The 21,983-nt window shown below is 40.9% G+C and overlaps 1 protein-coding gene and 1 pseudogene across 2 annotated transcripts in view; one reads left to right on the top strand and one right to left on the bottom strand.

Annotated features, from left to right (window-relative positions):
- FNDC3B (fibronectin type III domain containing 3B) overlaps window positions 1-21,983 on the bottom strand; it is a 344,111-nt gene that overhangs the window by 273,851 nt on the left and 48,277 nt on the right. The gene's annotated exons all lie outside the window — the stretch shown is intronic.
- Window positions 8,598-8,948, top strand: LOC308353700 (replication protein A 14 kDa subunit-like; annotated as a pseudogene). Its single transcript has one exon. The product of its transcript is annotated as a replication protein A 14 kDa subunit-like (transcript).

Genomic DNA, 21,983 nt, shown 5'->3' with positions numbered 1-21,983 from the left:
CAGATGGTTAAGCATCTGCCTTCAGCTCAGGTCATGATCCCAGGGTCCTGGGATGGAGCCTCGTGTCAGGCTTCCTGCCTAGTGGGAAGCCTGTTTTCCCTTTCCCACTGCCCCTGCTTGTTTCTGCTCTTGCTGCTTCTCTCTCTCTCTCTCTCTCTCTCTCTCTGTCAAATAAAAAAATGAAAACAAAAAACACTTATTTTCTTGGTCTGGGTTCCTTCTCCCCAGGACAGGTGTGTATCTGAGCTGTCCAAAGGGGTCCCAGAACTCACGTTGTTTTATTCAAGGCTGTGCCACATTCACTCTCTCCCCCTCACACATAACCAAGTTCTTGCAAGGACCCCACCCTTTAGACCACTACCCTTCACACATGAAGAATAAAATTGTGCTGCAAAACTAATATGGATTAAAAAATGGAAAACAGAGAACCACAGAGGACCCCTGCTGCAACACTCTTTTAACCCTCTCTACTTCCCCCACCCCACCCCCACAGCTCCAAGGTCTCGCTCCTTGTCTTCACTGTGTTCTTACCCATACTTCCATTTCAAAGAATTGGGTAACAACCACAGGCCTTCACCACCTCTCCCCCTAACCACACATCCTAACACTAAAACCACAAGTGCTTCATGCCTGGCCAGTTCTAGCCTTCTGACTGACAGGGGAGGGATGTCACGTGAGCACTTGTGGTTACCTTCCCCCTCTCCTTGCCACCTTCAGTACCTGCTAGCGAGGCCCAGCACTAAGGGACTTAGGGAAGAAGTCCCTCGAGAGCTAACAGCAGTGGTGGGGGCTGGGCACTCTGGGAAACAAAATGAACAGATCCTCACTGTTAGTAAGACATTTCGCTCTGTCCAAACATATGTCGCAAAGCTTTTAAAAAACACCTTATTTTAAATGAATATTACAAAAGGTCTTCAGTTTTTACATTACTCTAGGCAACTGGCCTACTACTTTTTCCTCTTATGTTGCTTCTCCAAGTCTAAAAAGGTTTTCCATGGTATTTTGGCCCCAGCCTATACCAAGAAACATACTGGCCAAATTCATGAAAAACCTGATTCTCAGGAGAGAACCGCAGATCCATTTCCAAAGGCCAGAGAAAGCAATTATATACTGGGAAGCTTTTCTCACTTGAAAAAAAAACTAAAGCCCTAATCACTGCTGGGAGAGTTTTAAGTCGGTGGACCTGGCCTTCAAATTAATAACAAAACGTCCTGGTCCCTCACTCCGTGGGCCAATGACCCAAATTTCCTTACATTAATTCAAGATGTAAATTAGCAGTGCAGTACCCAAATTAGTTTCAGATGACAAGAGAAAAAGAAACGTCACAACACAAAAAGGAACGAAGTACAACCATCAGAACCCAAGGGCAGCCCGGCTGCAGGATATGGACCTGAGTCTCTGAGTTAAATCCAGTCAGGGCACAGGCACCGGCTCCCAAGCTCACTTTACCTACACTCTGATGTGCTTTTTGACTGACTTCTAGACTATCCCAGGGAAGTGTCTAGAAAAGCAGCTGCAGTTAGGGAACCGATAAGAAGACTGCACATGATCAGTGTTGACTTTTTGCTTCCATTCTGCAGTTTAAAATGCACTTTCAGGGGCGCCTGGGTGGCTCAGTTGGGTTAAAGCCTCTGCCTTCGGCTCAGGTCACGATTCCAGGGTCCTGGGATCGAGCCCCACATCGGGCTCTCTGGTCGGTGGAGAGCCTGCTTCCTCCTCTCTCTCCCTGCCTGCCTCTCTTGCCTACTTGTAATCTGTCTGTCAAATAAATAAATAATATCTTTAAAAAATAAAAATAAAAATAAAATGCACTTTCAAAAACCAAATGGGTTCCTTGTTGAAAGGGAAATTGACAGAAACACATCAATGACAGGAACCTCTTATAAAGCAACAGGGCAAATAAGTCATCTAATATATGTTAATACATAAAAAATTCATACCACTCAAAGGTAACTATGATTCCAAAAAATCTGTATCTTTTCCAATAAAATACAAGGTAACCCATCACAGTCACATAAACTAAACAGCATGTAAACATTTTGCTTGCAACTTGCTGGTTCTACAGCCTGAGAAAAATATCCTCATGGGCACATTAGCAAAATCAAAGCTGGATTCATACTTCAAGAAAGTTTCCTTCTCTGCTAAAAATACCAACTGACTTCTAATAGTGAGACCTGATTGCCAGCCCTGTATCAGAATTGTCACAAATGTACCAGAGAAATTTTCTAGCGATTTATGTAACAATAATAAGAAAAAAATACATAAAGTTTAAAAAAACCTTTTTTTCCTGTTGCAAAGCCAAAAAAATACAAAAAACAAAATATGAAAAAAAAAAAACCAGCAGTAGTCAAAAAGACAACAGGACAAACTTTTCAATCACAGAAGCTGGCAGTTTTTCTTTGCTGGGTTGTGTTTGGGTAAAGGGGTTTGAGAGGTTACTAAGAAATTACTGTATTCTCTTTTAAAACAATGTAACTATCAAGTAGCTAATGCTTTATGAGTGGTTACAAGTTTCTAAATGGCTTCCAATATAAAACCCAAGTCTAATAAAAATTGATTATGACAAACGTTTGTGCAGCTGACTTATACTTGTTTGTGCCACGGCTGTAGTAACAAATAAAAATGCAGAAAAGCCAAATTTTTGACAGAGAATCATAAAGCATACGAAAGAAGAAACAACTATGTTCATGAACCTCCTCTCATACCCGACTTTATGGACGTATGCCATCAGTCACAAAGACTGGCAATTCCTTAAGTGTGGTCTTCCTTGGTAAGCTTTATTAGCAAGACTTAGAAAGACAAAGAGGAAGGAGGGAGAGACCTGAAGAAATGAGGGGAGAGAAGCGACAAAAGTTAGCTGTACACATTCCAACAACTTATGTGATGCCACAGTATCCTTTGCTATTTTCCTCATGAGAAATAACTCTCTCTTTACTGCTCCACACTGATTTGAAACTCTGAAAATGGTTGTCCTTTCTAGCCTTCTGAGCAAAACGAGAAACAGCTTTCTAGTAATAACTATGGAAACAGCAACAATAGGGGAAAAAAATGATTCAAACAAAACAAACACTGTACAATCATCTCTACCTCTGAAACGGAGGAAGAACTGCTGCTCAAAATCCACACACATCTGTTCTGGCCACTTCCCCGTGACTAGGAGAGCAGGGTTTGGCTCTCCATTGGAGACAACCAGAAGCCAGTGCCCTGTGCCCGCTTCTGCCCACGCAGATTAGCGTGGGGCCATTTAGGAACCTGCACACGAAGTAGTCTGAGGGCTTCTTCTTGTGCTCACCTCTCCCATGCTCTGTGGGCTGGAAAGGTACTTGGGTACAGGCAAACATTCCCCTTTGTTTTTTAGTAAATCAAATGAGACTGGGCAAGGGGAGAGGCTACAGAAAGGGACTAAGGATTTTTATCGGAAATTTTCACAGCCCCTCCGCAATCGAGAGTTCAAAGAACCAGCATGCTATGGTAAATAGCTTTCTACTAGAGCAACCCCAAGACTGGGTAGCGCCAAATCCGAGTCCTAATCCACAGTTTGCCCATGTACTCTGAACTTGACTTAATTTCTTCTTTTATAAAATGACAAGATTATAGATTAGCCTTTAAGGTTCCTTTCTGCTCTTAACAGACCATGTTTCAAACACCGCTGCCGACTTCATACAGATTAAACTCAAGCTAGGAGAGGTTTACTTGAAACCCTGAAAACCTATAGTTACCCTTACTCGTAAAAGTAGAACCTGAGCCTTATGCATAAAAGAGAAGAAGAATCTAAGTAAAATGCTGGAAAAAGAATGTATTGAGCAAAGAGTGATGGTAATCACGGTGTTTGTATGCCAACGAAATCTAATTTTACAGCTGAGTTCCGCACAGCTGTGGAAGAAAGACTCTTGCCATGGCTTGCCACTTGAATGAAAGAAGGAGTGGTGCTAACTGTTCATGCAGAAAAACCTCTTGAGACATGAGCAGGACCTGGAGGTATGCACCCAGCTGGTTGGTTGAGGCACAGATCGTCTGGAATTTGTCTTCTTGTCTGATATGGGTTCATTAGCAAAGTTAAATCACAGTTGTCTAAAAAAGTTCTCAACCTTAAAAACACTCTTGCCTTTTGCCTCCCATTATAAACACAGGATACTGGGGTGCCTGGGTGGCTCAGTGGGTTAAGCCTCTGCCTCTGGCTCAGGTCATGGTCTCAGGGTCCTGGGATTGAGCCCCGCATCGGGCTCTCTGCTCAGCAGGGAGCCTGCTTCCCCCCCTCTGCCTGCCTTTCTGCCTACTTGTAATTTCTCTGACAAGTAAATAAAATCTTTACAAAAAAATAAATAATAATAATAAAAAAATAAAAATAAACACAGGATATTGAGGTGCACTGTTTAAATCTACAAAGAAATCCTGGTCAAATGAAAAACACTACCACTGCCACCACTCGCCCTGGTATTAAAATAAATAATGGTTCGATTCAACAAGTGAAAAAGAATGGTCCACGGCGATCTGGGGAAGGGGGATGGGTGCCAAGTAATCTTACGGACAGGCCTTGCCTTCAAGAAGACCTAGATGCTTCTGTGGTGTGCTTTCAATTGGCCTTTGCTTAAACGCCAAGGCACAGCCACATCTGAAGGCAAAATGACTATACAGAAGGCACTGCGTTCAGTGGGGGGAGAAGACTATAGATCTAAGGTTTAGAGGCAAACATTGGAATAATCTGAGGCTACTCTTCTAGTTCTCCAGAGATATTGCTTCCATAGCACCCCGCCCTCAGGATGTTCCAAATCTTTAAGGACACCTAAAACCTGAAGGGAAAAAAAAAATTACGTCACTGTATATTTACAGTATCTGGACCTGAGATCCACAGGCTCAGTTCTGCAAATGTTAACTAAAAGGAAAGGGACCCCGCCTACCAAAAAAGTTGACCAAATCTTTGTTTGCTTCCTTCATTGTTTTTAAATGATGTTTGAAGAAGTTTACAGGTGTAATTAGACGTTTTTATTAGAACACCTTGACTCCAGCTACACTGAGCACAGTAAATGTGACATCCCAAGGAGGACAGTCCAGCACCTACAAGGAAACATTGCAAAGCTCTGAGCACTTATCTGTACATATATCCAAGCCAACTGTCCCACAGACTTGACCCATGGATGAGAGTAACTGAAAAATTGCCTTTTCATTGTCATTTGGACTTGCATGGCTGCTTCTTTCTATCTTTTTCTGTAGGACATTGAAGAAAAGTCTAGAAAACTCCAGTCCAAGAATGGAAAGGTCATTTCTCAAGCCACCCCCCTCCATATTGAGGCCTTCCCACCCTCATGTCCACCCCCATATACTCACTCCCAGCAGCATAAGAAGGTAGCAAGAGATGAGAGGGGAAGTCAGAAGACATTCACTCCTTCCCAGAACCAGAATCTCCCTCCTTCCCCAGCCCTCAGGCACAACCATCTGCCTGGAACCCCCACAGCGCTGTTGTGGTATGTGGTTCCAAGTATTCCTGCATGGGCTCTCCATGTCTCAGTTTCTTCATCGGTAATATGGGTTCCTTCACACAACTTCTAGATTCCCCTTTTAAAAAACCCACTATGTACTATTACTGTTTTTAAGATACGTATCATGAATTAAATTCCCTTTCCTGCAACCACTGAGTACCTAACAGCCACACATAACACCCTTTATTTGGGGGGAAGTAAGTGTTAAGCAACAAATGACTGACTGCTTCTGGAAAAAGTGAGAAGAGTTCTGAAGCTCTTCCTTCAGCCCGCTAGGGTGACGGCACCCATTCTCACCCGGCCTCACGCTATTCACCTGAAGTAGGAGCGAACATCAAGGAAGTGGCCCAAGGAGACTCAACAGAAAGTGACGGTAAGGAGTCCTTGCTCTCTTAACCAACTGATAACATTCAAGAATCTCACAACCAAGGCAAAAAGAGAAATGCTGATGAAGAATTCATAGGTCAGTGGTTTTAAAATTTCGGTAAAACATGATCATGGTGTGTCTTTCCCAATGTCCATCATAGTTGAGTTGCTGTTGTGCACCTGCAACTGACAGGCTGTGTGTCAACTTTACTTCCTTTCTTTTCCCCCCACTTTTTTTTTAAACTGAACAAGCACACGATACAAAAATTCAAAAATTAACTGTCAAAGAAACCTGATAAAAGTACATTTCTTTCCTATCAGAGTTTTTCAGGTATCCTTACCCAGGTGCAGATTTAACAATTTATAGAACCTTTTTTAAAGCAGCTTAAGGAAGGTTAAGCTAATTCACTGTATCATCATGTGGTCTAGATGGTTAGAAACTAACCAGGGAGGAAAACAAACCTGCATAAACCAGACTTTAAGCTCCTAAAGGGATCTATCCTCCATGGGGATTTTTACAAAAGCAAAATTACTCACAAAGGAAGAAGGCAGCTCAGCGAGTCACTGAGGAGGCTGCTAGAACAAGGCCTCTGCTACCAAGGGTTTCAAGATTCTAGTATTTTTTATTATCTCACAAGAACTTAGTTGAAAGGTACCTTCTAAAACAGCATCAAACCAAAGGACGTGAACAGAAACTATCATCCATTGTTGGAACAAATATTTACTGAGTGCCACTATATGCCAGGCACTGAACTAGGATCCTAGGATTCTAAAAACACAGGCATGGGGCTAAACAGCATTACAGTGAAACGTTATACTCAGTAACAAAAACGTAATCCACACTGACACTTCTGATGAAACAACACGAAGTCAGCAGACCTCCCTGCTCTATGCAATCTTTCATCTGCGATAAGCTCCAGGGTCTAAATTTGGTTTCCCAGCTGTGGCCTCTCTTTTCTAGTCTTAAGTGTTCCAGAAGATGAATTTATCTTCAAAACATGCCCCTTACACCTCAGTCTTCATTTCTGATCAGCCAGGAGGATACTAAAATTATTGCTTTCATCAGCTCATACAGAATTCAACCACGTTTATTTCACAAACTCAGTTTTGTCTACTCCTATAGATGTCATAAAACATCCATTATAAGGAAAACAATCTGCACCGTCAAGATCATTAATGTTTTGTCAGATTTATGCTAAAATATGTATTTCAAAGATTTCTGACATTTCATTACTAACTGCAGATGTCAGTTCACATATATACATATTTTTAAATACGATTCTTTTCTCCACCTCTATGGGAAAGGGGGTAGGTGTCAATGAGAGAATAGGATAGGATACACTGAAAATCAGTTTATAAGCATGGTGTTGTTGCTTGAAGAATCACTACAGCTGATGACATTCTCATAAGCAGCTTTGATTTTCACTTAAAGTGACGGAACACAAAGCAAACACCAGGTGTTTCTTGGGGTTTATAATATACTGAAACAGAAAATTCACAAGAAATGACAAAACTTGCAAAGAAACAAATTAGCAGGTGCAAAGACTCCCGTAAGGAAACAACTACTTACTAATCTACTTACTATTTTAGATTAGTCCATTTTTATAAAATTTCAATGAGGTAATATATGCAAACCACATTATTAAATCAGACTAACATTTTTTAAATTATAAAAATGTAATTCTTTAGAAAAAAATAATTTCTGCTTTTCAAGGAGGTGGGGGGAATGCCCTGTCACATACCACAGAGCCTTAAGGAGGCTGGTTTTAACAGGTGAAAATAATGACCGGTGTACACACACAGTTTATGTGCGAATGGATGAATCGAAATGTCTGAATGCACGGTGCTTGCTTATATTCTAAACACTCCCTTTGAATAATGAGGACATCATTAATTATATAATACAATTTGTTAAGAAAATGCAAGGGGGCTACATTCATTTATTTAATGAATACATACCTAGGTTCTGCTCTGTGTAAGATACTTTTAGGCTGAAATCATGCAAATTCTAAATATGAGGAGTCTGCTAACAGGCTTCAAAACTTTTCCAACAAAATAATTTTAAATTTCAACTCTGATATAAAACCTGTGCTCTCCAATTTTCATATTTCCCCATAGGAAAATGCATGAAAACACACCAGAAAATGTTTCCATTAATATGACTAAAGAACTCAGAAACACAGAGAATGAAAAAGACAAGTAACATTTTAGGGTTATTAATAGTTATGACTTCACAAACTTCACAAAAGGGTCTTAGGAATGCCCAAGGGTCCCCCACATCACACTTTGAGAACCAATGCACTAAACTAAGTTGCTTGAAGGTTAAAAGAAGAAAAATTTAAATTCCCTCTCTAGGAGACCAAGATTACACTCCCTATTTTATATTCTGTATATCCATAATTCCCCTGACAGAATCTGAACAAAAAATGTATTAATGCAAATGAAAAGCTCTCCAAACTCTAGCATTGATTTCTCTCTCCAGGACTTTATGTTATACTCTGTAAAGCACTTTGGTGAAACAAATTCATTTGGGAAAATCTTGAAGGAAGTAAGAGCAGTATGCTGGAGGTGTAAGAAAATGGATGTTGAGGGCCAGGTCCTACCCTGTGGGGTTGATCAGCAAAACCAGAGTTCAGGAACAGGTGGGGACCTGACTCCAAAAAACCCACGCCCACTAGATGGGACTCCCGTTCAACATCTATGGTCAGACTCACGCTCTGCATTCAAAGCAAGTCATCAGCTGGCATAACCATCATGGTGGACATGACGGACTGCCCAGGTCACACATCCACGCCAGCATGCCAGCTTGCTCACTGATCGGCAAGTCTGCTTTGTAGGGAGGCTGGAAAGATACACCCTACTGGAAAACTATTTATTCTTCCAGATGGCGAAGGAAAATCTGGGACCATTGAGTTGATGGAGCCCCTTGAAGAAATCTTTGGAATTGTGGAAGGAGTTGGAAGAATAATGGCCAAGGCAACCATTATGTGTGCATCCTAGGTCCAGTTTAAAGAAGATAACCATCCTTTGATCTTGGACTTTACAATGGAGCTGTGAAAATCACCCATGAGTTCCCTCAGTTTTCCTTTGGGGCTTGTGCAATAATGAGTGATCTTGATGCATTTTTCATGATTGCAAATGAGCTACACTAAAGACTGTTAAAGGAGGCCCCTGATATTTGAGGGAGAGACTTCTGTGATTTCTAATATTTAATTTGTTCTCTTTCAAATTTCATTTACCTAACTTTATTAGAGATTGAAATAACCCATTTTTGATGGAACCTGTATATTCATAGTTCTCACCTAAGTCCTCATCAAAAATCACTTACCTGGTATATGGTCAGGTAAGCTACAAGAACAAAGCAGCTGCCTTTAGTTTTGTTTGATTAATAAAGTTAAAATGGTTAGAAAAAAAAATCAAGTCCAGGAATAAAGACAAAAAAAATGTATGTTGCCATTCTCAAGTAAGAATCATACCTATTCTGATCTCTAGACCTTCACTTACTGCTCAATGAGCCCACTCTAAACCCAGAGACAACCTGATCTAGTATTTTCTAGGGTCACTAACATTTTCTTTTGCCACAGCCTATGATATCTTTCAAAGAATCCAAAGAAAAGTTTTCTGTGGCCTAAGTAGAACTCTTAAAACAAGAAACTCAAGTTTCAAATACAGACAAGTCAGCAAGACAGTGAAATTCATCTCCTAGAGCAACAAATTAACAAAACTCAAATACAGCATAGCTACTAATTTGCATTCAACAAACAATACCAGATAAGAGACTTCCCTTATATTTTTTAAAAATAGATTTAATGGGTATATTAATTTTCCACTGGCCACTATAAATAAATGGAACTCCAAAAGATCTTTCTGTGCAGGGGCGTTCTGGCCGGTCACTGTTAGCCTGACCCCAAGTGGAATGTGTATTTACACTGCCGAGAGGTGCATTGTGTGCTGGTGGGAAACCACTTCTCACAAACCTCCCATTCAACGGAGAGCTCCACAATAGGTACTCACACAGGAAGCAGGCCTTGCTAAGAGCACCTCTGGTTGTTCCAGAGAGGACTTTTCCAAGGCAGCAGGTCAGTGAACCAGCCGTGTTCACAGGCCCTGACTGCCTACACCAGGGGGTGGACAAAACTGGTGTTGTCCCCAATCACTGCCCTGGGCTCTTCCTAAGGTCAAAGTAAAATGGTCCCAGATTCCATTTCATTTTTTTAGCTAATCTCTCAGGACATCACTTTGTTTAAAAAATAAGTAAAACTAAATAAAAAGAAATCACAAGGCCGTAACATCTTTTTCTCATATACGCTGTACAATACTCTAAGAATCTACCGCTTTTCAAAGTCCTATGAGAAGTGTTTGTACTGAATACACAACTTAAAATATCAAAACTTCAAATATCACTTCCTTATCTCCCCTGAAAACTATGCTTCTTTAAATACTGACCATTTTTCGTTAACTGCAAAGGAAAAAATAATTATTTAAGGCCTCACAGAAAAGCAGGCATGGTCAGCATCACACCAGTAACGACTTCTGGATGCATATGTGAGCGAATAATGGTGACCACTTACATAAGCCATCAAATCCACCAAGTGGGGGCTGAAAAATACAGTTAATAGAGAGGTTTTGTCAATTCAATAGGAAACAACTGCTCTCTTTCCTACTTATAACTACATAAAAAACACAACCTGGTTCTTTCAAAAATGTGTTCGTTAAATTCTCACTGCCCCAGTTTCTCAACCTGCAAAAAAGTGGTAAGCAGCTGTTTCCTACAGTAGTATTTTTAGACCATTAAATAATTTAATGGTATTGGGCAAAGGGCAACTCTTCTGGATTGTTTTTCTCATTTCTCTAATTAAAGGACTAAACTCTGTGATCAAGGTCCCCACCAGCTCTAATAATCTATCCGTTTGGGCCCAGCAACAAAGAAGATCACAATTAACACATACCTGGATTAAGTATTAAAAGTGTAACATTTAAGGCAGCCACCGGAAAAATAAAAGGTATCTGTACCCATGCCAACCATAAATAATAACACTTACTAGCCGCAGGAAGTCACTTTTATAAAACAGAAGTAAACCAGAAATACCATGAGGAAATGCTCACGACCCAATGTTAAGTGAAATTTACCTAGTCAGGGGCTCCTGGGTGGCTCAGTGGGTTAAAGCCTCTGCCTCTGGCTCCGGTCATGATCTCGAGGTCTGAGATCGAGCCCCACATCGGGCTCTCTGCTCAGCAGGGAGCCTGCTTCCTCCTCTCTCTCTGCCTGCCTCTCTCACTACTTATAATCTCTATCAAATAAATAAAATCTTTAAAAGAAAAAAAAAAGAAATTTACCTAGTCAGAGTATGTATGTAACATCCAATTATTTAAAAAGATTGAAATGAAATAGAACCAAACTGTTAACACTGGTTACACCCTAGGATAATGAAATGATGAGTTCTGTATTTTTTTTTCTTTGTACTTATTATAGCTTTGAAAGCATCCTACAATGAGCAACTGTAATTTTCATAATGATAAAAGTCAACTCTTAGAAACGTGGTGTATGGGGAGCCTGGGTGGCTCAGTGGGTTAAAGCCTCTGCCTTCGGCTCAGGTCATGATCCCAGGGTCCTGGGATCGAGCCCCGCATCCGGCTCTCTGCTCAGCAGGGAGCCTGCTTCCTCCTCTCTCTCTCTGCCTGCCTCTCTGCCTACTTGTGATCTCTGTCTGTCAAATAAATAAATAAATTCTTTAAAAAAAAAAAAAAGAAAAAGAAACGTGGTGTATTTCCATTTATTTTGCTCCGTGTGATGGTTTACATTTCTGTAATGGAAATACATTCAAATCACCACCCAACATAAAACGAAGACCTAAAGGACAAGGGTTTGGCCAAGTCTCACAGAACTGGTTTCCACCATTCAACCCTAACTGTGGGACACAACAATGGAAGAACATCTCCGGTTGATTAAGTAACAGATTTGGTAACATTTACAAAACCAGCCCTCGGGTCATGCTTGCTGCGTAATCCCCAGATTAGGCATGCTCACCAGGACCAACCCAAACAGTTTTGGGGGGGTTTTTTGGTTTTTTAGGGTTTTTGTTGTTTTTTTTTAAAGGGAATAAGGAAAAGGCAGGTTCCCCAGTCTTACTTTTTTTAGATAACAAGCACTCCAAAAAATCCTCTTCCAATTGCCAAAATAAATCAAACTTTATGGGTGGAGAACACTCTGTCAATCAAATGAGACTGAGCAAAGATAAACTAATAATAGAAATCTGTTACATACTTACTTAGCTGTGCTAACTATGCTAGTCCTTAACTAGCACAAAGGATTTCTAAAACCCTGGCTCTGGAAAGTACAGGGTGGAGTCAGAGAGCTCCCTCAGGCTTGGCAAGCCTCCTCCTCAGTGGAAAAGTAACTACCCACTCCTATCTTTGTGGGTTCTCGCCACCGCACCCTCCCTCATGTGAAACCTTCTAAAAATATTTGTCCCATATTTTCATTCCCTCATCTCCATATATTATAACATATAACACATGTTCACTCTAGGAATCTGGAAATATAGAAAAGCGGGAAGAAAAGTTTTGATTCTTCATAATCCTATCACCAAGAAACCTCCACTGTTGAAACGGTGATGTTTCGTTTCAGTTTTCTCTATCCCCACGAAATTCATACAGAGGGCAACAATCCACATAGCACAGATCAATCTGCCTATTTTTTACTAGATACTTCATGATCCTAACAATGACATTGACAACTTTAAAGAAATAAGCAAGAACTTGTTCCTAAAAATCTCATTTTCAGAGATGGTAGCAAAATCCTCTTCAAGGGTCCTTGACTTTGGCAGAAAGACAGGGGAGGGGAAACATATTTAACCCATATGCCCAACATTCACATAACCCAGTGCACAGCCAGAGGCAGAACTTCTTTCTAGAAGGTATCAGGTCATAATGACATAATACTCTTAGACTGTGTACAAGTATTTAACCAGAATTAGGAAGTGAATGATCCCCATGAATTACTGTAAATTCAATTTGTTCCCATGTTTATATACATATAAGTTTCTAAAAAGTAAAAAGTTTTATTCTCTCCTAAGAGCTGTAGGATGTTTTAAGTTAACTGTTTATAATACTTCCTTCACAACTATAAACCTACCCTACCCTCTCAGCAGATGTATATGCCAGGAATCAAGGTCAATAGCACTATGCCCCAAAACACTTATCCGTAAGCATCTAGGTGTAATGATGCCCGGAAAATCATTAACAGAGACACAAACTGGCAAAGACTCTGATGTGAACTAAAATAACTTAGTACTAAGTCTGAACACTGCACAGAAGAATGAAAAACTGGAAACTACCTCAATCATACAACAGAAGACTAATTTTAAATGCTGTACAAAAGATCTGTTAATAAAGACAACGTTCACAACCCACTGTTTATAGAGAAATAACAACACAAGGGGATCACGTGTTAAATACAAGGTTTATGCCTTGGTCGTATTTGTGCAAAACTAGGAATATGTTTATTTTTCACACAGGAAAAAAAAAATCAAAGAATATACCCTAAGGTGTCCACAGTGATTATGGTGAGAAGGTAGGATGAAGTTTTATCAACATGTTCTGATTTTTTTTTAATGATGCTTTTGTTGGGGGCAGAGGGGGGTATATACAGAACACGGAGCATATTAGGGGTAATCTCACTTTATCTGTTGAAGAATCTAATGGAAAAAATGAGAAACAGACAATGGATATCTGCTCAATGACAATCCTATTACACAAAACACAACTCTATGACTTCCCTATCAGGGCCGCTGGTTGTGAGAGCCCCATATTCTAAAATCCTGCAAGAGCTCACAGGTGTGATTTCCCCTTCACTCTAGGCACAGCTGGACAGACCAGCTTGATGCCCGGACTGTGAACCTCCTAGAAGCCATTTTCAGTTTCACGACAGATCAGAGAATCCTAAGTCGAAAACGGAACCCTGAAAAGTTCAGTTCTGACTCAGACTTGTACAAAATCTAAACATCTCTAACATACCAGAGGCCTAAAAGTATCACAACCCCAATTTTTTTTTATTACACTATATCCTTCAGTTAGTGATCCCAGGATTTCCTCTCCCAAACAGTCAGTAAAAATACAGTTCTTTGGAATAACAGGATGATAGGAATAGATAAGGTCAGAATTAGACGGAACTGTGTCTGAGTCAGTGAAAAACATAAATTGCTGATTATTTTTAAAGCACCACTATTAAAAGCATTCTTCCTTTGATGGAAGTAGGTTATCCCTGACCCTTCCTTTCTGTTACCACCACAAGCAACAGCACCCTCACTCAGGAATTAAATCACCTCTAGATTTCTGGAAACCTCTGAAAGCAGTTTATCCTGCCTACCATCTCTCTGAGGCCCCCCCTCCGTCCATTCTACCAGACACATGCAGACCATGTAATCCATTTCTGGAACATCACTTGCACTATGTCACTACTTGCTCGAAACCAATGATTCTTCCAGCAGAGGCTGGAGAAGCACTCATAGGAGATGTGGAATAAGGGACTTCAGACTGCGGGAGAAGCTGATCCAAGCACTAACGGCCCCAATTAGTGTTTCTCCAAGTGTGAAGCAGGAACTCTGGGACCTAATCAAGTGGGGTGCTTGCTAAGGAATGTAACTCCCTCACAAATGTCTATAGCAGCATTATTCCTAAGTGCCAACTGACCAGAAACCACCCCAACATCCATACGCTGGAATGTTCTTTGGTGATTAAAAAGAAATGAAGTACTGATACATACCACATAAACCTTAAAAATAGTATGCTAAGGGGCGTGCTTACGATTTTGCCTCAGTTTGCCTGACCCAGACTGCAATTCTCTGCTATAGTACCCCCCGAAAAAAAACATTTTTGTGGATTTAAAAAAAAAAAAAAAAAGGTATTCTAAGTGAAAAAGGCCAGTCACAAAAGGCCACATACTACTGTAGGATTTCCTTTATACGAAATGTCCAGAATAGGTGAACTTCTAGAAACAGAAAATAGACTGGTGGCTGCCTGGGGCCGGCTGGGGGCAGGGGTGGAGTCAGGAATGACAGCTAACTGGCAGGAAAGGGTTTCTTTTAGAAGGTACAAGAATGTTCTAGAATTAGATAGTGGTGATGGTTGTAGGATCCTGTGAATATACTTTAAAAATATTGACTTTTACATCTTAAATGAGAAAACGGTATGGTATGTGACTTATACCTCAATAAGACTTTAAAAATACAGATCCCTCAATTCCAGCACCGAGCAGAATCTCTGGAGGGAGGCCGGGATTATCTTCCCTCCAAACAAGGGCAGAAGATGTGCATTTTCACTAACCCACCCTAAAAGATGCTAAAGTTAACACTGCCTTACCTTTTTCCCCAACAGTATCTAGACAGACTTTGTTGATTGCGCCTCTCAAAAATGTGTCTCAGTCCCAATACACCCAACCATTCTGTCCGGCGTATCTGCTACTTAAAAGTACCTCAAGATTACACCAGTCCACAATGACCTCTACCGAGAACCCTTTGGGCATTCATATCCTCAAGTGTGAAATCAGCGTGATGGACTACTAGACTTTCTTCCACATCTGATAGCTTGAGCGTCTCTGAGGAGAGACTCAAGAAAAATGCTAGACGAGCAGACCTTCTTCCATTCAATTTCCCTGTTACATCCAAGTAACACGTCTTGTGCAACTTTTCCCCCTACTTAATTTAATACACAGGAAAGTTAAATAACTTGAGTTTTTTTTTTTTAAAGGCTAGAGAAAGGGTACCCATTACAGGGTCCTCAGGACACCGGTATAGGGTGTGGTATACGGAAAGGCTCAGCTATCTGCCGAGTCCTGCATACCTCAGAAGTCACTTCCGCAGCTGCAGTCTATTCACAGACTTCTGGGTTTGCTGAGGTATCCATACAGATCTTTGTGTGGGGAGACCTCTACTTTCTGTACTGCTTCTGGCTGACATAGGATGTTTGCTGTTCTTCTTTTCCAACACTACCAACCTGTATCAAAAACATCTGTAATGTGTGTCGGCCTTTCTGCCAGTAATGATGGCTTGAAGACAGCACTTGAACATGGTTAAGGTTAGAGGTACATTCCAGGGCATGCAATGAACAAAGATAGCTGGCCTATCTTGTGAGCAATCCGCAGTCTTATTCTCCGAGGCTGGCTACAGCCATTCATTACAGCCCTCCACCCCCCACCCCAACCCCCAAACAACGCTAGGTCAGTAAAATGCCAGAGCGCTCCAGTAATATTACCGGAAGCGATACAATTTTGAAAATAGCTCTTCAGTGACTACTCTGGTCAGGATGAATAAATACAAATTCCACATGAAAATGTGTGTTAGGGACGCCTGGGTGCCTCAGTTGGTTAAGCCGCTGCCTTCGGCTCAGGTCATGATCCCGGGGTCCTGGGATCGAGTCCCACATCGGGCTCCTTGCTCCGCAGGGAGCCTGCTTCTCTCGCTGCCTCTGCCTGCCTCTCTGCCTGCTTGTGTGTACTCTCTCTCTCTCTCTGGCAAATAAATAAAATCTTTAAAAAAAAAAAATGTGTGTTAAAAGGCAATGCCTACTAGGAAAGGCCAACCTTTTTGAAGAAGCTAGTAACTTTTAAATCCCATTTTATTAGGTACAGATATGCATTCTTATATTTCCAGCAACTACAGTGACAAAGCTAACTTTGTAAAGCTGAATTCCAAGATGCTCCAAAACAAATACATAGGGACACACACGCGCGTGCACACACACACCCTCACTCTCATTCTCTCTCTCATAATAGGAAATTATGAAGTACTTGCTACTACAATGCCCATTTCTAAATCTACAAAACAGGGGCGCCTGGGTAGCTCAGACAGTTAGTTAAGCATCTGCTTCCAGCTCAGGTCATGATCCCAGGGTCCTGGGATCCAGCCCCACACTGAGCTCCCTGCTGAGCAGGGAGCCTGCTTTTCCCTCTCCCTTTGCCCCTCCCCCTGCTTGGGCACGGCACGGGCACAGCATGGGCACGGGCACGCGCGCGTGCGCTCGCGCTCTCTCTCTCTCTCTCTCTCTCTCCCCCAGTCAAATAGATAACTTAAATCCTTTATTTATTAAAAAGTAAATAAATAAATCTACAAACTACATGACTTCTGTAATTTCTAGTATTTTTTCGGATGTTTGCAAATCAAGAGAAAATATCCAATTCTTCAGATTGGTCTTTTCACATTTTAATATCATACAGATGGATTAAAACCTTCGTATTTCAAATTAATTGAGGAAAGGCCATCTAAATACAGGAAAGGAAACACGTGCAACAGCAAATTCAAAGGCAGTTAGACCTTCAACAGTGTTGCTAAGTGGAACCCCTACCTGTTCCACTTAACAAATAAGATACACTTGTACCTCTAACAACTGCTACTTCAAAAATATTTCCCCCAGTACTTCAGAAAATGGATTTATTCTACTCCCGCTCCCCAATTCCCCAATCCCAGGCTAATTTTGCTAAATTGTTTTTCAAACTCTTCACAGACCATGAAGAGATGACTGGGATGAAAAAATTAAATTTGCCACCTTATCTCCAGTACCCAGATCACAAGTTTTGTGAGCTGGACCCTAAGTAAAGGGATCAATTTATATTCATAACCCTATCCTGTTACCTGAGAGAGCAAAGTGACCAAACACTACCCCGGAGAATCAGGACACCTGGAGCATCCAGGTTCCATCAATAACGCTGTCTCTGCTCCCAGGCACAACTCCTAGGCACAGACCCTTCTCCAGCCCTGCACTGTGCGCTGTTCAGTGAGAGCCCCAGGGTTGTTCTCACATGCCCATGCCAATTAATTCAGTGCCTGCCTAGAGACAGTGCTGAGAAGGATCCACTGCACTGGTTCAGTGGTAATGAGAGAAGGCTGCCAAGGCCCTGAGATTAAGAAGGGATGGGGCGGGGGGGGGGGGGGGGGGGGTGTGTCACATATTTGCCACCCACTGATCAGAAAAAGCACCACAGACCTTCCCCACTTAGGTTTCTCAGTAGATCAAGAACTGCCCGGGCAGAAAAGAGGAGGTACTTTTGGTGCGGGGTGACAATGGGCAACAAAGTCTCCAGTCTCCGTCTCCAATTCACTGAACATCTCAAAGACTATACTAATATATGATCATTCAAAGGTGACTTTTTTTTTAAATGTTAAGCAACGTCTAATAATTAAGATCTCAGATTGGTGGGAAGATGGGTAAAATAGGTCAGGGGATTAAGAGGCACAAACTTCCAGTTACAAAACATGTAAGTGGCAGAGATGAAAAGCAAAGCACAGAGTATATAGTCAATAAAATTGTAAAAAATCTGGTGACAGATGACGAACACACTTATCATGGTGAGCATTGAATAAAGTATAGAATAGTTGAATCATTACGTTGTACACCTGAAACTAATATAACACTGTACATTAATTATACTTCAATAAAAAGGGTTTATAATTATTTAAAAAACAGACAGGATTAAACACACCCACTCAACTCATTTAACAAATCACAACCAGAGCACTCCTACAAATGAATGATATACATGGAAATCATATGTGTGACTGGAGTCATAATAAGCTGAGTGGACAGATCTGGAAATTCATTCCCTCGGCTGTTCAAACCCTTCCTGGGTATCTTACACACCTGACACCGTGCAGACGCCGGAAATCCAGCTTTGCACACTTGGCTAACTATGTAACTGAGCTACAGTCTCAATAATACGGAATGGTGAGTACGATTTTCAAACCTCCATGTCCTTGATCTTTCCAAGACAGCCTGACTGGAATCTTTTCTTTTCAGGGTTCCCAGATCCTTCCGTCAAAGGTATTAAGGTATTGCTATGATTAAATTATGATCTAAAATCATGCTGCTGAAAGCTTAATAAAGCTGACCTTCAACGTGCGGGCGGGTATGTTGCTGGCTAACCACTCCCCCACCTTCAACCAACTGATGACTCAGTATGGAATGTCCCGTGGGAATCCTTCAAACCTCTGCAGACAGCTGTGCCACATCGCACTCTGTTTCCAACACTCACTGAGGAAATTTCCTCACCCCTAATAAATTCTTACCATTTTTTTCCCAGGGGTTAAGAAAATCCTGTGGTAAAACCTCCTGCCCCCAATTCTTTATTATACTCCTCTAACATACATTCTGGAAGATGTTTTGTGCATATTCTTTCTTGACTCATATACTTCATTCAGAAGTAAGAATTAATAAAAGAAATCATTTGTTCAGAGCTAATTTTTACTTTACAAAGTCCTACAGAGATCAGTTACTCACTGGGAGTTTAAAAAGCTCGCAGCACTAGGGGTGCCTGGCTGGCTCGGTCCACAGAACATAAGCCCCTTGATCTCAGGGTTGTGAGTTTGAGCCCCATGGTGGGTACAGAGATTACTTAAAAATAATTTTTTTTTCTTAAAGATTTTATTTACCTGTTTGTCAGAGAGAGAGAAAAAGCACATAAGCCAGTGGAACAGCAGGCAGAGGGGAAGCAGGCTCCCCCTGAACAAGGAGCCCAATGCGGGAGTCAATCCCAGGACTCTGGGATCATGACCTGAGCTGAAGGCAGAAGCTTAACCAACTGAGCCACCCAGGTGCCCCTAAATTACTGTTTTTTGAAGATTTTTATTTTGGGGATGCCTGGGTGGCTCAGCTGGTTAAAGCCTCTGCCTTCAGCTCAGGTCATGATCCCAGGGTTCTGGGATGGAGTACCACGTTGGGCTCCTTGCTCAGGGAGGGAGCCTGTTCCTCCCTCTCCTTCTGCTGCTCCTCTACTTGTGCATGCGCTCGCTCTCTCTCTCTCTCTCTCTCTCTCTCTCCTGTCAAATAAGTAAAATCTTTGAAAAAAATAAAATACTTAAAAAATTAAAAAAAAAACTCACAGCTCACTGAAAATACTATTTATTCAAAGCTAATGCCATGAAATTCATGAAATTCGCGAGACAAATCACTTCCCTCCCAATGCCTACTCAGTTCGTAAGAAAGCTTATTTCCCTATTACTTAAACCAGAACCCCGAAAATTATTTGACCCTTGTCTATATATCTTAAAAGTCTAACTGCTGGATAAGTGAGCAAAAATACTTTATACCTTCTGTACAAGCTAATTATTTTAAATATCACACATATCCTAAGAGAATGCTGTCAACACAAATAAGATCATACTTTTTTTTTACAAAAAACGATTGCAAATCAAAATATCCTTATGAAGATGCAGATCTGTGTAACCTGCTATACGTAGATTATCTTCCAGTTTTTTATAAAGATTTCACAAGAAATTCTAGCACCAGACACACTGCGTGAAAACATGATAGGAAGAAAGAGGATCTGGGTGGCCAGCTGTGTGACTTGGGTTTGTCCAAGCCTACGTCTATCTGCAACGTGATATGGCTGGACTAGACGATCTCCCATTCCCTTCCAATTCTAAATTCTGTTTAGATAACAGTCTCACGCATTTCGCTAAGTCCTAAGTAAAGGTCTACTTAGAAGAACTTTTCCCTAGAAAGTATTCTGTTTAGCCACATATCTTTAAAGAAAAATTACAACAGCTGTACAACACTCCTTTGGGTTACACCTTGAATGATAAGCATTTTCAGGCTGCCGGCTTTTCCAGGAACAAGATGAGGCAAGCACTTCTCTGCTAAGCTTCTCATTACTAACTCTGAAACTGAGTGGTTGGTTGCCGAATGTTAAAAACTTCCAAGATCTGAAGGCAGAGTGGTATATACTAGACTATCATTCCTTGCTATAGTGAACTGTGTCCTGAAGATCTCTGAATAAGGTCCCCTTACAACTTCAAATTCTACTGCAGCCTTCATTCGGTGTAAGAAGGTCACAAATACAGAACCATTTAAATCCCATGGCCCCTGGCAAATACCAAAGATTCCAAATCATATTTTTACATCAGCATTCACTTTTCTACCATGAGGGTTTGATTTCCCTTCTAGCATGTTACAACCTACACAGAGTTCGAAAATGCAACCTCAGCATTTAAAAATTTGCAATGAAAAATTTTTTTAAGTTTGTTTTTTTTAAATCGGCAGCACTTTCAAGAGTATCTTATCCATCCCTTATTTTTGAGAGGTCACACCACTGATCAATGAAAGGGTAAGGTTTCTTGCACCTCTCCAACCGCTTCAAATTTCTGAACATATTTTTTACTTAAGTTTATAAAGGAAACTCAACCAAGTTATGAGTTCTTTACCACACCACTCACACATACACCAACTCTTGCTTATCAAATTCCAAACGGTTCATTATCCTCCCACCTTCCCCTCCCAGCCCCTACCCCCCCTCCACCAGCTTCCATCTTGCAAAGTCCCAAACCAGGCAACTACTGAGGCTCTCAGAGAAAACAAGTCTTACCTAAGTTAGTAATAGGAAAGGGCAACAGTGCAAGAAAAAAGATGACCACACCTAATAATGGTAATTCACAGTACAGGTAAGTCATGGGCCTTAACTAGAAAAGCCTCACCTAAAAAACAGGGAATTGATACAAATAGATTTGTTTTCTAAACCAACAGGATGACTCAAAATTAGCCTCTACGTTCCATCTGGATTCTACACTAAATTTTAACCATGTCACTGCAAAATATTCCTGGGAGTAGTGTGGAAGAAAAGTAATTGCAAACCCAAGTAAAAGTGAGAGAAACAGATAAATCCATATGGAAACAGGAGCCAACTACATGTTGTATCGCTTTTGGGGGGGTTTCCCCCTAAATCCATCCAGGTGGGAATTTCCAAAGTATATCAAATGGAACAAATATTCTGCTTCGTATTTAGACATCTTACAAGGAAAAAGAATTCTATCAACCAAGCTTGAAACCAGAGAATCTCAACAAGGTCAAATTTTTCTGAACATACAAACTTGTCTCAAGAGCTAGCATGCACAAGATAATTCTCTTCAGGTAATACCGCTCTAGCCATGTAATTATTTTCAATTCTCCAAATGAAATTATGTGATATCTCTATTTTATAGAGTCATCTAATAATGCGCAATGTTATTAACACTTTACTTACATTGTTTCTTCCTAGAAGAACTTAGTCCAACTCTTAGAGTCAAAGAAAACTAGATCCACTGGTAACTCCATCACCCAGTAAACAATTCACAAGTCTAAAGGACGGACTGTACAATCTTCTTCATCCACATACTA

Source organism: Martes martes (assembly GCF_963455335.1).
Source record: "Martes martes genome assembly, chromosome: 1".
NCBI lineage: Eukaryota > Metazoa > Chordata > Mammalia > Carnivora > Mustelidae > Martes > Martes martes.
Note: the sequence above shows the minus strand (reverse complement) of the source record. Positions and strands in the feature narration are given on the sequence as shown.